The sequence below is a fragment of the Caretta caretta genome, chromosome 10 (assembly GCF_965140235.1).
Source record: "Caretta caretta isolate rCarCar2 chromosome 10, rCarCar1.hap1, whole genome shotgun sequence".
NCBI lineage: Eukaryota > Metazoa > Chordata > Testudines > Cheloniidae > Caretta > Caretta caretta.
The window spans coordinates 40,608,049-40,621,647 of record NC_134215.1 but is presented as its reverse complement, the minus strand read 5'-3'; the positions used below and the strand labels follow the sequence as shown (position 1 = coordinate 40,621,647).

Here is a 13,599-nt window from a genome sequence, read left to right as displayed (position 1 = left end):
GATCATTAATAAAGATGTGGAACAAAACTGGCCCCAGGACTGACCCCTGGGGCACTCTGCTTGATACCAGCTGCCAACTAGATCTTATTAAGCTCTTGGTCTTAACAACTTACAGTGGCAGTGAGTTCCACAATCTGGTTACACTTTGTATGAAAAAGTATTTCCTTGTATCATGGGAACAGTTCACTTAGCCTCTGCAGACCTGAGGCAGTGTGGTCTAGTAGATGGAACATGGGCCTATGAGTCAGGAGACCTGAGTTCTATTCCCAGGTCTGCCCCAAGCCTGTTGGCTGGTCTTGGGCAAGTCACATTCCTGCTCCATGCCTCAGTTTCCTCATCTGTTAAGTGGGGATAGTGAGACTGACCTGTTCTGTAAAGCACTTTGAGATCTACTGATGAAAACTGCTATGTAATAAACACATGATTAATTGTGTGCTCCTGCTAAACTCTAGGCATATGCTTAAATCCATCTCCAGACTTGACTTCTGTGGCACATACGTACAAAGGTGCTTTGCTGACTTGGGGAAATCAGGTACTGTGCAGTATGGTACAATGATGAACAAATAAAGAGTAGTGAACAATTGCTATTGCCAAAATCCTGTGCTCCTTGGAACAGCTAGCTCTTTAGGAGTGTTCCTCAATGCAATATTTCTCAAACCTTTCCTCAAGGCACTGTTACTGAAATCAGGTCATCTGCAGTCGAGAGCAGCCATGATCTCAAAGGTATTTTGGGCTCTCATGTCCAAGTGCAGCATCAGTCGCACATCCATATGCCCTCTCCTTCTTAAGAGCCTGTGGAATGCCATTAAGGGAGCATTGCAGTTCACCTTCAAACACTGCAATAAGTAGAGTGTGTTTTCAAAGTAATGGTTAGCAGGAGTTGATTTACTGCTTGCCTGGGAACTCAGAACCTGAATGAGCCCTGCATCGCAGTACAGAGCTTTTGTGCCTATAGGTCAGGCTATGACAGAGGGGCTATCTCAGAAGAGCAACTGATTCTCACAGCTTGCTGTAATAACCCTCAACATGGGTCATTGCTTGAACATGGGACCTTTAGTACACAGGCATTTACTAACGTAAACTAATGGAATAACTCTGTTAGTTAGCAGTAGTAGTAAGGCTGTTATCCTCTATGTGGCCCTGCCACTAGAGTAGGATGCAACACTTCCTTTACAAACATGCTTGTATTGGGGTGCCTGCCCCAGACTGTGCTTTAAGGGGTTAATAGAGCCCTTGAGAGGCTGCAGAGGAAGCAGCCAATCAGAGATTGGCCATGAGGAGCAGTCAATCAGGGCCGGGCATGCCCCTACAGAGCAGCTTCAGTCATTCCCTGGAGTGTGAGGAAGGAGGAGGACTGGCTGCCTTGCAGGCTGAAGACAGCAAGCACTTCAGACAGAGCAGTGCTGCAGGCAGAGACCCAGGGAGCTAACGGCAGCTCCTGGCAAACTGCAGGGATCTGCAGGCTAGAGCAAAGAGGGTTCTGGGGAACACGGAGAAGTGACCCAGGGAAAGGTACTCAAAGAGGTTGGAGGGGATGCAGTGCGTGGCTGCCATCTACAGTATCTCTGGGCCAGGATCCAGAGCAGGCCGGTTCCACGTTCCCTCCCCCCCCCCGCCTTGCCATTGAGGAAGTGGCCAGACAATTGGCTACAGAAGCCACTGAGGGAAGTGGCTGGACAGTGGACTGTGATACTGTCCCTTGAAGTGGGGAGCACAGAGTGCAGCACAGACAGAGGGCTGTGTCACGAAGAGGACGCCGGGGTCCTGGGAGAGACCTGGGTGCAGAAGTGACGGTGGCGAGACACCACCAGAAGAGGGCACACTGGCTAGCAGAGCTGATCCTCATGACATCCAGCAGGGGATGCCGCAGTGGTGAGTCGCACCCTGTCACAATGCTATACTTGTATGATAGATATAGTACTGTCATCACCATACATACACCTCCTGCCGTATCATCACCATACGTACACCTTTTTCCCTCCCTATCTATCTGGATAGCTATGAGGGGCAGACACAACACACACTTCACAAATATGTTGCACTTGTATCTCATGCACCCATTTAGAGCTGTGCAGAGTGAGTTTAAAATGTTCCTAGAATCTTCCCTCACTTGCACAAGCAATGGCCTTTCGCACCCATTTTGCCCACAGGTGTAAATGATCACCCGGACTGGCCTGGAGGAGGAGGCCCATGAATGCCAGCTACCCAAGCCATGTGCACAACTGGCTGTTTTCCCTTTGTTTCATTCCAGTGTGCACTGGAGTCAGCTGCATACACAGCACTCACATGATGCAAACTAATGTAAGTTGTGTTCACAGCTGCTCATACTTCATTTGCCACTAAAGGTCATTACCAGCTATAGGTAAAGGCTATTACCAGCAGGAGAGTGAGTTTGGGGGGGGGGGGGGGAGGGGAGGGTGAGAAAACCTGGATTTGTGCTGGAAATGGCCCAACTTGATGATCACTTTAGATAAGCTATTACCAGCAGGAGAGTGGGGTGGGAGGAGGTATTGTTTCATGGTCTCTGTGTATATAATGTCTTCTGCAGTTTCCACAGTATGCATCCGATGAAGTGAGCTGTAGCTCACGAAAGCTCATGCTCAAATAAATTGGTTAGTCTCTAAGGTGCCACAAGTACTCCTTTTCTTTTTGCGAATACAGACTAACACGGCTGTTACTCTGAAACCTGTTTATAAAGGTCATTAATATTCCTTCCGAAAGTGGGGCATCAAACCCACAGCCTGCTACTGAAAGTGATCCATGTCTCTGCACTTTAACAGAGTGCAGAGACATTAAATGTTGCTTTTATTCCAACAAGCTTGTCTTACACTAAAATTCTTAAATGCATAAGACACTAATTTTGCATGTGTGATGGGAAGATATTGCCATTCTAGAGCCTAAACACATACACATGCTATGGATCCTTCTAGTCACACTTCAGCTCTGGCTATCGATTTCAACTGCCTCCAAGTTCAAGGGAGTTCGGTTCTGGTTCCAATCCATTTTATAGAGATGGGCCCTCACAGTGACATCTGGAACTCAGAAGCATGAGTTAGATCAACGATGATGTTCTGTCTTCCATCCACTGTGCCAGAACCACAGGTACGCTCTGGATACAACTTACCTGTGGGCTGGAAGCTCACATTACTGCAATAGAGACTCTCACTGGGACCCTTGTGGAGATCAGGCAGCCACTGCTACACCTGCTGAGCCAAGACGAAATCTTCCGCCAGCCCTGCCAGTTTGAGCTGAGCTTGTCCCTGGTGGGCATTGCCCATGATGTGGTGACAACAGGACAGCTCCACTGACAGAACAGGTGGACGAAACACAGACAACATTGTTTTTCTGTAGGTCCTACCAGATGCCCTTTCACTCTGGGTTGGAGCCCTGTCAGCTCTCCCAGTTCGGAAGCAGGCTTGCCTCATTTGAAACATTGTCCTCTGGCTTCAAGCTCCACCTCAGAATCAAGGTGGTGCAGCGCTGTACCACCCCAGAGGCAGCCCCCTCATCCTCACCTACCTTAGCTCCCCCTGTCCCCAGGAACAAAGCCAGCATCCACCAATACTGCAGAGATTGAAAAGCCTCTGAACATTGAAAGAGATGTCAGTCCCAATCCAGCTGAGCATCTGTCCCCATCCATTCTCCAAGGGAGCGATAAACACGATGGATGGAATGAATCACGGAGAAAATAGAGGGATAAATCATGGTGACAAACAGGGTTTTTGTATTCATTTAGAGTATCTACCTTATACAAAGCAATGCCTTTTTTTGAGGGGGAAGACCAGAAATAAAATTGTAATCACTGATGCGCCTCATCCTTGGCATTATCAGTGTTTAGCATTTATGCTGCAGTATGGCCACACACACACAACACCATGTGGTTCCTTGCCCAAGTATTGTGGAAGATGCAAAAATCCATCTCCTCTGACCTTGCACAGCCTATACAAGAGCCATGATCACCATAACTGCACCCTGGGCATGCCCTGAAAGTGGCTGGATGGCAGGCAAAGCCGTGGCCCTGCGCTCTTCCACAACAGCCTGTGGATTGGCCCGGTGCTTCAGAGAGGGAGTACGCTGCAGCATCCCAGGTGATAGCATGCACACACCATCTGCCCTCCCTGGAGATTGGAGGGCAGCGGGGGCGGAGGGTGGGGGGGAGAGATTATGGCTCCTGATATACAATCATCCTTCTCAGACCTCCCCGTGGGCTGTGCGTGAATGCCACAATCCAAATTTTTAGTGTGCTTATTATGTACGGGTGGGTGGGTGTGGCTGCATGCACAGGTGTGTAATAGCTATACACAAGTGTATGACTAGATCAGATGAGAGATGATTGGAAAATGGATTATTTTCCCCACTGAATATTTCAATTTTTCAGGAAAAATTCCAAAACGGAAATATTTCGGAGCAAAACTGAAGTCATTTGAGGCTGAAATGTTGCCACAGTGCCTCATGGGAGTTGTAGTTCATGTAACTCATCCTTGCTTCCTTCTCTGTTGACTGGGCTCCCTGCTCAGATTACATGTCCCATGATGCAGCACCATCTTCTATATTGGTGAAGGAAGGCAGTGCATCATGGCAGTCCCTGGCCATGGTGCCTCATGGGATCTGCCATTTGGGTCTCTCATGCTCCTGTTCTCCTGTATGGAGTGTGTTCCCTAGCTGGAGAACAGGAGCATTAGAGACCCAAGTGGCAGCTCCCGGGAGGCACCATGGAGCATTTCTGAGTAGAAATGTTTTGATTTTGGGGTGGTCAGTTTTTCGACAAAAAACCTGAAATTTTCTGAGGAAAGCAAATGCTTTCGAGAAAGTTGAGGAAAAACATTCAATGAGCCCTAGTAGAGATATATGTGTTACATATAGATATCAATCAGCATAAAAAACAGGACATCAATCCCACTGAATCCTAAATTCTCTCTCTCCTTCCTTGCCAGGAGTGTGGTAATGAAGATGGGTTGGTCTTGCCCTTCTCACCCTACATCCTTTATCTCCGGACATGTCTAAGTTATAGATACTGAACATATCGTTGGTAGCATTGTTATTGGAAAAGAGGTGAACAACTTTCTATTATTCCTGGGGCCCATCTGTCAAAGAAGGAACAAAACATGTTTGCAAACCAAAGACTAAAATGCAAGATCAGGATTTATTTAGAAAATAAAACCCATAATTCATTCTGTTTTTTCCTCCCCTCCTATGGTCTGTTTATCTAATGCGTTGATATCTATTCAGCTATCTGTCTTCTGTTTATATGTCTGTCTGTATTAGCTCTTTATGTATCGGGCTAAGACAAAAAGGAAAAGACAGACATATAAACAGAAGACAGATAGATGAATAGATATCAGTGCATTAGATAAACAGACCATAGGAGGGGAGATAAAAACAGAATGAATTATGAGTTTTATTTCCTTAATAAATCCTGATCTTACATTTCAGTCTTTGGTTTGCACAGACGTGATTTATTTTCTTTTTCTTTCACCTTGCCCTCTGTCCCCTGAATATACTCTTTTATATAATGCACCATTAGCCAGTGGAACTCACTGTCACAGGATGAGATGGGGGGGAAGAGTATAGGGACTTTAAAAGGATTTATAGAGATGTTTAAATATATTACTTACACACAAGTCAAGCTCTCAAAAGTTAGGAAGTGCCAGTATTAAGGTTGCTTGCTTAACCTTAATTTGGCCTCCCTTGTGTGTATGTATTATGATATGGTCTTTAATTACACAATCACATGGGTTTTTTTTCCCATGGGACTCCTGCCTCATTCAGTGTGAGTAGCGTATCGTCTTGGAGAAATGTTGCATTTCTGTTAGTTTTGTGCTATTGTTTCTCTAGGGGAGCTGTGGCAAACATCAAACCAGTTTTCTCTCTGCTTGAATCTCTCTAAAGAGAGCCAATTCTTGAGGCAGAGTTGCTTCTTGGGAACTGGTATTTAGTGTCAGAAAAAGGTTTGCTGTTTGTGACCCCCTCAGTTCCAGGTCTGGTGAATGTAGTGTAAATAAAACGAATGGGACTAAAAAAAACACCAAGCTTCCATGTCACTTATTTCTCCTCCCACTAAAGCTGGCCTGCAAGGCTGTGACATTTGTTACCTCTTGGTAGAGGGGTGATGTTAGAAAACAGTAAACAAAAACTAAAAACCAATGAAAAACAACAAACATTTTTGCTGAAAAACGCAAAATGTTGAGAAAATCAAAATGTTTTTGCAAACCTTTCTGTTTTTGACAAATGGTCCCATGCAAATCTGTTTGGCTTCCAGTGTTGCCCCTCTCAGCCTCAGCAAGTGAGTTTTGCTACCGCTAAGCTGTGTGCCAGCTCCCTGACATACCAGCCTGTCTGCCTTGCCAGCAAACTCTTCTGGATTCTGCCAGTCCAGACCTTGCCTTGCAGTGAACCCCAACTCCTGAGTTCCCCAGAGACATCTCCAATGCAGGGTCCAGCCCTCTCCTGGAACACTCCCAGACGTTATTCAGTTTGTCGTGCCTTTAAAGAGCCAATACACTGCAGCCCGTTAGTGTAAGTAGGGCTAATGCACTCTTCCCTTCCATCAGTGCACTGAATTGGTTAATAAAAATAAAACCTAGGATTCAGTGATATCAAGTGGAAGGAATAAAATAGAAAGGGTTACAAGAAAATAAAAGTACATATGTGCTTCTAAGACTATAACCTGATTTAGCAAATTAGAAGTTGTTGTTTCAATGGTTAATTAGACTCATTGTTAAACATTTGTGCCATGCATCTAGTCTGAATTTGTGTATTTTCTAATTCCAGACATTGGATCTTGTTGCTCCTTTGCTAGGCTGAGGAGCCCACTATTATGAAATTTCTAGTCCCCAAGTAAATATGTAGGCCCTTAGTCACCTATCTCCCATCAAAATCAAATCCTAAGCCATAGGTGACTTTTGAGGATTTGGGCTGTATAGACTGTGATTAAGTCACCCCTTAACCATCTCTTTGTTAACTTAAATAGACTGAGCTCCTTGTCACTGTCACTATCACTATAAGGCAGGTTTTCTAATCATTTAATCATTGTTGACAGGTTTCAGAGTAGCAGCCGTGTTCGTCTGTATCCACAAAAAGAAAAGGAGTACTTGTGGCACCTTAGAGACTAACAAATTTATTTAAGCATAAGCTTTCATGAGCTAAAGCTCACTTCATCGGATGCATTCAGTGGAAAATACAGCGGGAGATTTATATACATAGAGAACATGAAACAATGGGTGTTACCATACACACTGTAACCAGAGTGATCACTTAAGGTGAGCTATTACCAGCAGGAGAGCGGGGGGGGGGGGGGGGCAGGGGGAAACCTTTTGTAGTGATAATCAAGGTGGGCCATTTCCAGCAGTTGACAAGAACGACTGAGGAACAGTGGGGGGTGGGATAGACATGGGGAAATAGTTTTACTTTGTGTAATGACCCATCCACTACCAGCCTCTATTCAAGCCTAAGTTAATTGTATCCAGTTTGCAAATTAATTCCAATTCAGCAGTCTCTCGTTGGAGTCTGTTTTCGAAGTTTTTGTGTTAAAGTATTGCCACTTTTAGGTCTGTAATCAAGTTACCAGAGAGATTGAAGTGTTCTCCAACTGGTTTTTGAATGTTATAATTCTTGATTTGTGTCCATTTATTCTTTTACGTAGAGACTGTCCAGTTTGACCAATGTACATGGCAGAGGGGCATTGCTGGCACATGATGGCATATATCACATTGGTAGATGTGCAGGTGAACGAGGCTCTGATGGTGTGGCTAATGTGATTAGGCCCTATGATGGTGTCCCCTGAATAGATATGTGGACACAGTTGGTAACGGGCTTTGTTGCAAGGATAGGTTCCTGGGTTAGTGGTTCTGTTGTGTGGTGTGTGGTTGCTGGTGAGTATTCACTTCAGGTTGGGGGGTGTCTGTAAGCAAGGACTGGCCTGTCTCCCAAGATTTGTGAGAGTGAAGGGTCGTCCTTCAGGATAGGTTGTAGATCCTTGATGATGCGTTGGAAAGGTTTTAGTTGGGGGCTGAAGGTGATGGCTAGTGGCGTTCTGTTATTTTCTTTGTTGGGCCTGTCCTGTAGTAGGTGACTTCTGGGTACTCTGCTGGCTCTGTCAGTCTGTTTTTTCACTTCAGCAGGTGGGTATTGTAGTTGTAAGAATGCTTAATAGAAATCTTGTAGGTGTCTGTCTCTGTCTGAGGGGTTGGAGCAAATGCGATTGTATCGTAGAGCTTGGCTGTAGACAATGGATCGTGTGGTGTGGTCTGGATGAAAGCTGGAGGCATGTAGGTAGGAATAGCGGTCAGTAGGTTTCCGGTATAGGGTGGTGTTTATGTGACCATTGCTTATGAGCATCGTAGTGTCCAGGAAGTGGATCTCTTGTGTGGACTGGTCCAGGCTGAGGTTGATGGTGGGATGGAAATTGTTGAAATCATGGTGGAATTCCTCAATGACTTCTTTTCCATGGGTCCAGATGATGAAGATGTCATCAATGTAGCGCAAGTAGAGTAGGGGCATTAACGAGAGCTGAGGAAGCGTTGTTCTAAGTCAGCCATAAAAATGTTGGCATACTGTGGGGCCATGCGGGTACCCATAGCAGTGCCACTGATTTGAAGGTATACATTGTCCCCAAATGTAAAATAGTTATGGGTGAGGACAAAGTCACAAAGTTCAGCCACCAGGTTTGCTGTGACATTATCGGGGATACTGTTCCTGACAGCTTGTAGTCCATCTTTGTGTAAAATGTTGGTGTAGAGGGCTTCTACATCCATAGTGGCCAGGATGGTGTTTTCAGGAAGATCACCTATGGATTGTAGTTTCTTCAGGAAGTCAGTGGTGTCTCGAAGATAGCTGGGAGTGCTGGTAGCATAGGGCCTGAGGAGGGAGTTTACATAGCCAGACAATGCCTGAGATGATGCGGCGTCCAGGATTTCCAGGTTTATGGATCTTGGGTAGCAGAATACCCCAGGTCTTGGTTCCAGGGGTGTGTCTGTGCGGATTTGTTCTTGTGCTTTTTCAGGGAGTTTCTTGAGCAAATGCTGTAGTTTCTTTTGGTAACCCACAGTGCGTTCAGAGGGTAATGGCTTGTAGAAAGTGGTGTTGGAGAGCTGCCTACCAGCCTCTTGTTCATATTCCGACCTATTCATGATGACGACAGCACCTCCTTTGTCAGCCTTTTTGATTATGATGTCAGAGTTGTTTCTGAGGCTTTGGATGGCATTGTGTTCTGCACGGCTGAGGTTATGGGGCAAGTGATGCTGCTTTTCCACAATTTCAGCCCGTGCACGTTGGCAGAAGCACTCTATGTAGACGTCCAGTCTGTTGTTTCGACCTTCAGGAGGAGTCCACCCAGAATTCTTCTTTTTGTAGCCTTGGTAGGAAGGTCTCTGTGGGTTAGTATGTTGTTCAGAGGTGTGTTGGAAATATTCCTTGAGTTGGAGGCATCGAAAATAGGATTCTAGGTCACCACAGAACTGTATCATGTTCGTGGGGGTGGAGGGGCAGAAGGAGAGACCCCGAGATAGGACAGATTCTTCTTCTGGGCTAAGAGTATAGTTGGATAGATTAACAATATTGCTGGGTGGGTTAAGGGAACCACTGATGTGGCCCCTTGTGGCATGTAGTAGTTTAGAGAATTTAGTGTCCTTTTTCTTTTGTAGAGAAGCAAAGTGTGTGTTGTAAATGGCTTGTCTAGTTTTTGTAAAGTCCAGCCACGAGGAAGTTTGTGTGGAAGGTAGTTTTTTTATGAGAGTATCCAGTTCTGAGAGCTCATTCTTAATCTTTCCCTGTTTTCTGTAGAGGATGTTGACCAGGTGGTTCTGCAGTTTCTTTGAGAGCGTGTGGCACAAGCTATCAGCATAGTCTGTGTGATCTGTAGATTGTAATGGATTTTTTACGTTCAGTCCTTTTGGTATAATGTCCATCTGTTTGCATTTGGAAAGGAAGATGATGTCTGTCTGTATCTATATTAGTTTTTTCATGAAGTTGATAGATTTCCACTCCATACGGCTGAATTCAGTGCCTTGCATAATGACAGGTTTCAGAGTAGCAGCCGTGTTAATCTGTATTCTCAAAAAGAAAAAGAGTACTTGTGGCACCTTAGAGACTAACAAATTTATTTGAGCATAAGCTTTCGTGAGCTACAGCTCACTTCATCAGATGCATTCAGTGGAAAATACAGTGGGGAGATATATATACGTAGAGAACATGAAACAATGGGTGTTACCATACACACTGTAACCAGAGTGATCACTTAAGGTAAGCTATTACCAGCAGAGAGCCGGGGGGGGGGGGTGAACCTTTTGTAGTTTTTTTACCTCAGTGGCTGCCTGAGGTAAGTGCCGCCCCCTTCAATGGGCAGGTTCTGAATGGCTCTGCGGGTTCTCTGCAGAGAAGGACCTAGGGGTGACAGTGGATGAGAAGCTGGATATGAGTCAACAGTGTGCCCTTGTTGCCAAGAAGGCCAATGGCATTTTGGGGTGTATAAGTAGGGGCATTGCCAGCAGATTGAGGGACGTGATCGTTCCCCTCTATTCGACATTGGTGAGGCCTCATCTGGAGTACTGTGTCCAGTTTTGGGCCCCACACTACAAGAAGGATGTGGAAAAATTGGAGAGAGTCCAGCGGAGGGCAACAAAAATTATTAGGGTTCTGGAACACATGCCGTATGAGGAGAAGCTACGGGAACTGGGATTGTTTAGTCTACGGAAGAGAAGAATGAGGGGGGATTTGATAGCTGCTTTTAACTACCTGAAAGGGGGTTCCAAAGAGGATGGATCTAGACTATTCTCAGTGATAGCAGATGACAGGACAAGGAGTAATGGTCTCAAGTTGCAGTGGGGGAGGTTTAGGTTGGATATTAGGAAAAACTTTTTCACTAGGAGGGTGGTGATACACTGGAATGCGTTAGCTAGGGAGGTGGTGGAATCCCCTTCCTGAGAAGTTTTTAAGGTCAGGCTTGACAAAGCCCTGGCTGGGATGATTTAGTTGGGGATTGGTCCTGCTCTGGGCAGGGGGTTGGACTAGATGACCTCCAGAGGTCCCTTCCAACCCTGATATTCTATGATTCTATGAAATGAGGGACAGATTGGAGCACTGCCACCAGTGAAAATAAATCCCCAAAGCAAAGCAGTTCACCCCTAAATTATTTTTAAATAGCCACTTGCATCTCATTTATGCACAACATTTGGACTGAATTAGCGTGTGCAACAGCTAGGCAATAAAGAGGGAAGGTGGCGGCTGCTGCTGTGGTGTGGTATCATGGCAGTGGCACCAAAGGTCATGAGGATTTAGGCTACGTAGGTTCAAGTTTCGCTCTGCCACACACTCTCTGTGTGACCTTGAGCCCATCACCATCTCTCTGTGCCTCAGGGTATGTCTACACTGCAATGTAAGCCCAAGATTGGTGGGATTTGAGTCAGCTGACCCACGTTAGGGAATGCTGGACTTGTGTGTGTATGTTGCATTTTAACCCTAGGTTAAGACTTTTCCAACTTCTGCTCGAATCTAGGTGTCCACGCTGAAGTGTGCAGACCTGAGTCAAAGGAACCATATCCCAGACTCCCTAGCTCCCTCCCAACACCTCAAAAATGTGTCCACTCGAGCCCTAGGACCATGGTACACTATGGGAAAACTTTACCACTCACCCTGCACAGTACCAGGAAGCAGCTCACTTTGCAAAAGGCTTGATAGGTTCGCTCTCCACTGCAAACCCAAGCAGCTCTCTGATTGTTGGGAAAGGGAGGACTAAGGAAGTTGTCCCATAGAATTGTGGGATACTTCCAGCTGACACCCTGGAACCCAAGCCAAATGCAGCTGCAACTACACTGTAAAGCAAATGAGCCCAAAGCCTGCCTGAGCAGTGAGCTCGGGCCCTCCATCCCTGCAGGGTCCTGGGGCCTTGTGTCCAAGCCCTGGGTTAGCGCAATTGCAGCATAGACACAAGGTGGGAAGGGGATAGGCTTGAGTCAGGGCTCAAGAATGGGTTTACACTGCAAGGTGGACATCCCCTCAGTTCCCCAGCTGGGGGATAATACATCCAGTGTCTTAAGAACAGAACCTTCCTCTCAGATTATCATGGGGACCATCAGCTGCACAGGAAACGAGGAACTACAACCTGAATGAATTATCCTTCTCAGAACACAGTCCATAAATATCTCGTACCAAGGCATAACCTTACCTCTCTCCCTAAACATACATAATTCACTCTCTTCTTTTCTAACCTTTCTCCATCTTTCTTTCCCTTCCTCTGCTCATGTTTCTTCTCTCCCTTGCTTTCTACTCTTCTGCATTAGAAATTTTGGTACCCATGTGGCTACACTGATACAATGGCCCAGTTTAGATGGACGTTAATGGTGTGATACGCCCTGCTTTCAGCCTTCATGTACCCATCTCAGTTCTGTATAGACGTCAGAATCACATTGACTGAGCTTAACCTGAGTTACTAAGCTTGATGCATGCCAGCATGAAGTAGAGAATCCATACTCGCTCACAGGTTTGGCCAATATGCCGCACACGCCGTATTAGCTGCAATGACTTCTGGGCACACCTCCCATAGTTCCTGGCATTGCTCCAAACTACAGCACAATGTGTAGGATTCCACGCAGCCTTTTGGGAAAACTTTCCAGCCTTAAAGAGATTATAGCAGGAGGGGTAAAATGGTCATCCGCAAATGAGCAATAAGGGAGACGATTGGGTACACAAGGACCTTGTCTCTCACCAAAGGTCAATTACCTTTTGTCTGTGGACATAGCATTCTTTCTGCTTCCAGTAGGGTGAGAGATTATGTTTGTTTGTTTGAAGATACAATCCTGATGTAAGCAGAGTCAGGATGAGCTCCACCCTGACATCTGGTGGTGAGGTGTGGCAAGTTGTGGAAAAGAACTTCAGGGGCCAATCTCATTTGCATAGGCACACCCACCCCACCTAGAATGAGGCCATAACTGCCCAAATTGTCACTTTGGCTGCTGTGGGATCCCCAGTGTCTCTGTTATTGGGGCAGGAAGAATAAATTGTTATTACCCTGATTATGGGAACTGTGCTTGGAACTGTACTTGGCCTTTTGTTATGATGGAGGGACTCACCATCAACTAAGTAGCACTCGCTAGGCAAGGGACATGGGTTCCAAAACTCTGTGAATTGAGAGAGGCTTGAGGCAGGTATTAGTATCTGGTGGTGTGGGCCCCTTTGTGAGAGCCTGAAACACCAGTTGCACCTCTGTCTCTCTCCACTGTGGAATGTCAGAGCTAATTTTGGGTCTATTAAGAGTCTTGCTACAGGTACTGTGCTGTATTCACTTTGGCCTTATGGTGCACCAGCACTAAGGCTCCCACTATTATGAGCTGAAATCACTGAGCACTGTGTCAAGAAGCGGGGAGCTGGAAGATCTAGAGTGCAGCTGTTTGTGGATAGGCTGGTGGAGCGGAGCCATTTGTGAGATGGTGAGGCGAGCTGTGCAGAGCGGAGCTGTTTGTCAGATGGCGAGCTGTACAGAGCGGAGCCCTGTGGGGCAGTCAGCTTCAGGACACATAAGGTGCCCCTTACCTCTTTCCCCCACACACAGGCACATTTTAGCCAGACTGGGGAGTAACACTCTGCAGATGAACTTTTGAACTCTGG

The 13,599-nt window shown here is 46.1% G+C and overlaps 1 protein-coding gene across 4 annotated transcripts in view; it reads left to right on the top strand.

Annotated features, from left to right (window-relative positions):
* Window positions 1–1,336: 1,336 nt before the first annotated feature.
* Window positions 1,337–13,599, top strand: part of TBC1D21 (TBC1 domain family member 21) — a 130,673-nt gene continuing 118,410 nt past the window's right edge. For all 4 annotated transcript variants that reach the window (XM_075132921.1, XM_048867130.2, XM_075132920.1 and 1 more), the window contains exon 1: window positions 1,337–1,872. The gene's annotated coding sequence lies outside the window, so the exon portion shown is untranslated. The remainder of the gene's footprint in view (window positions 1,873–13,599) is intronic.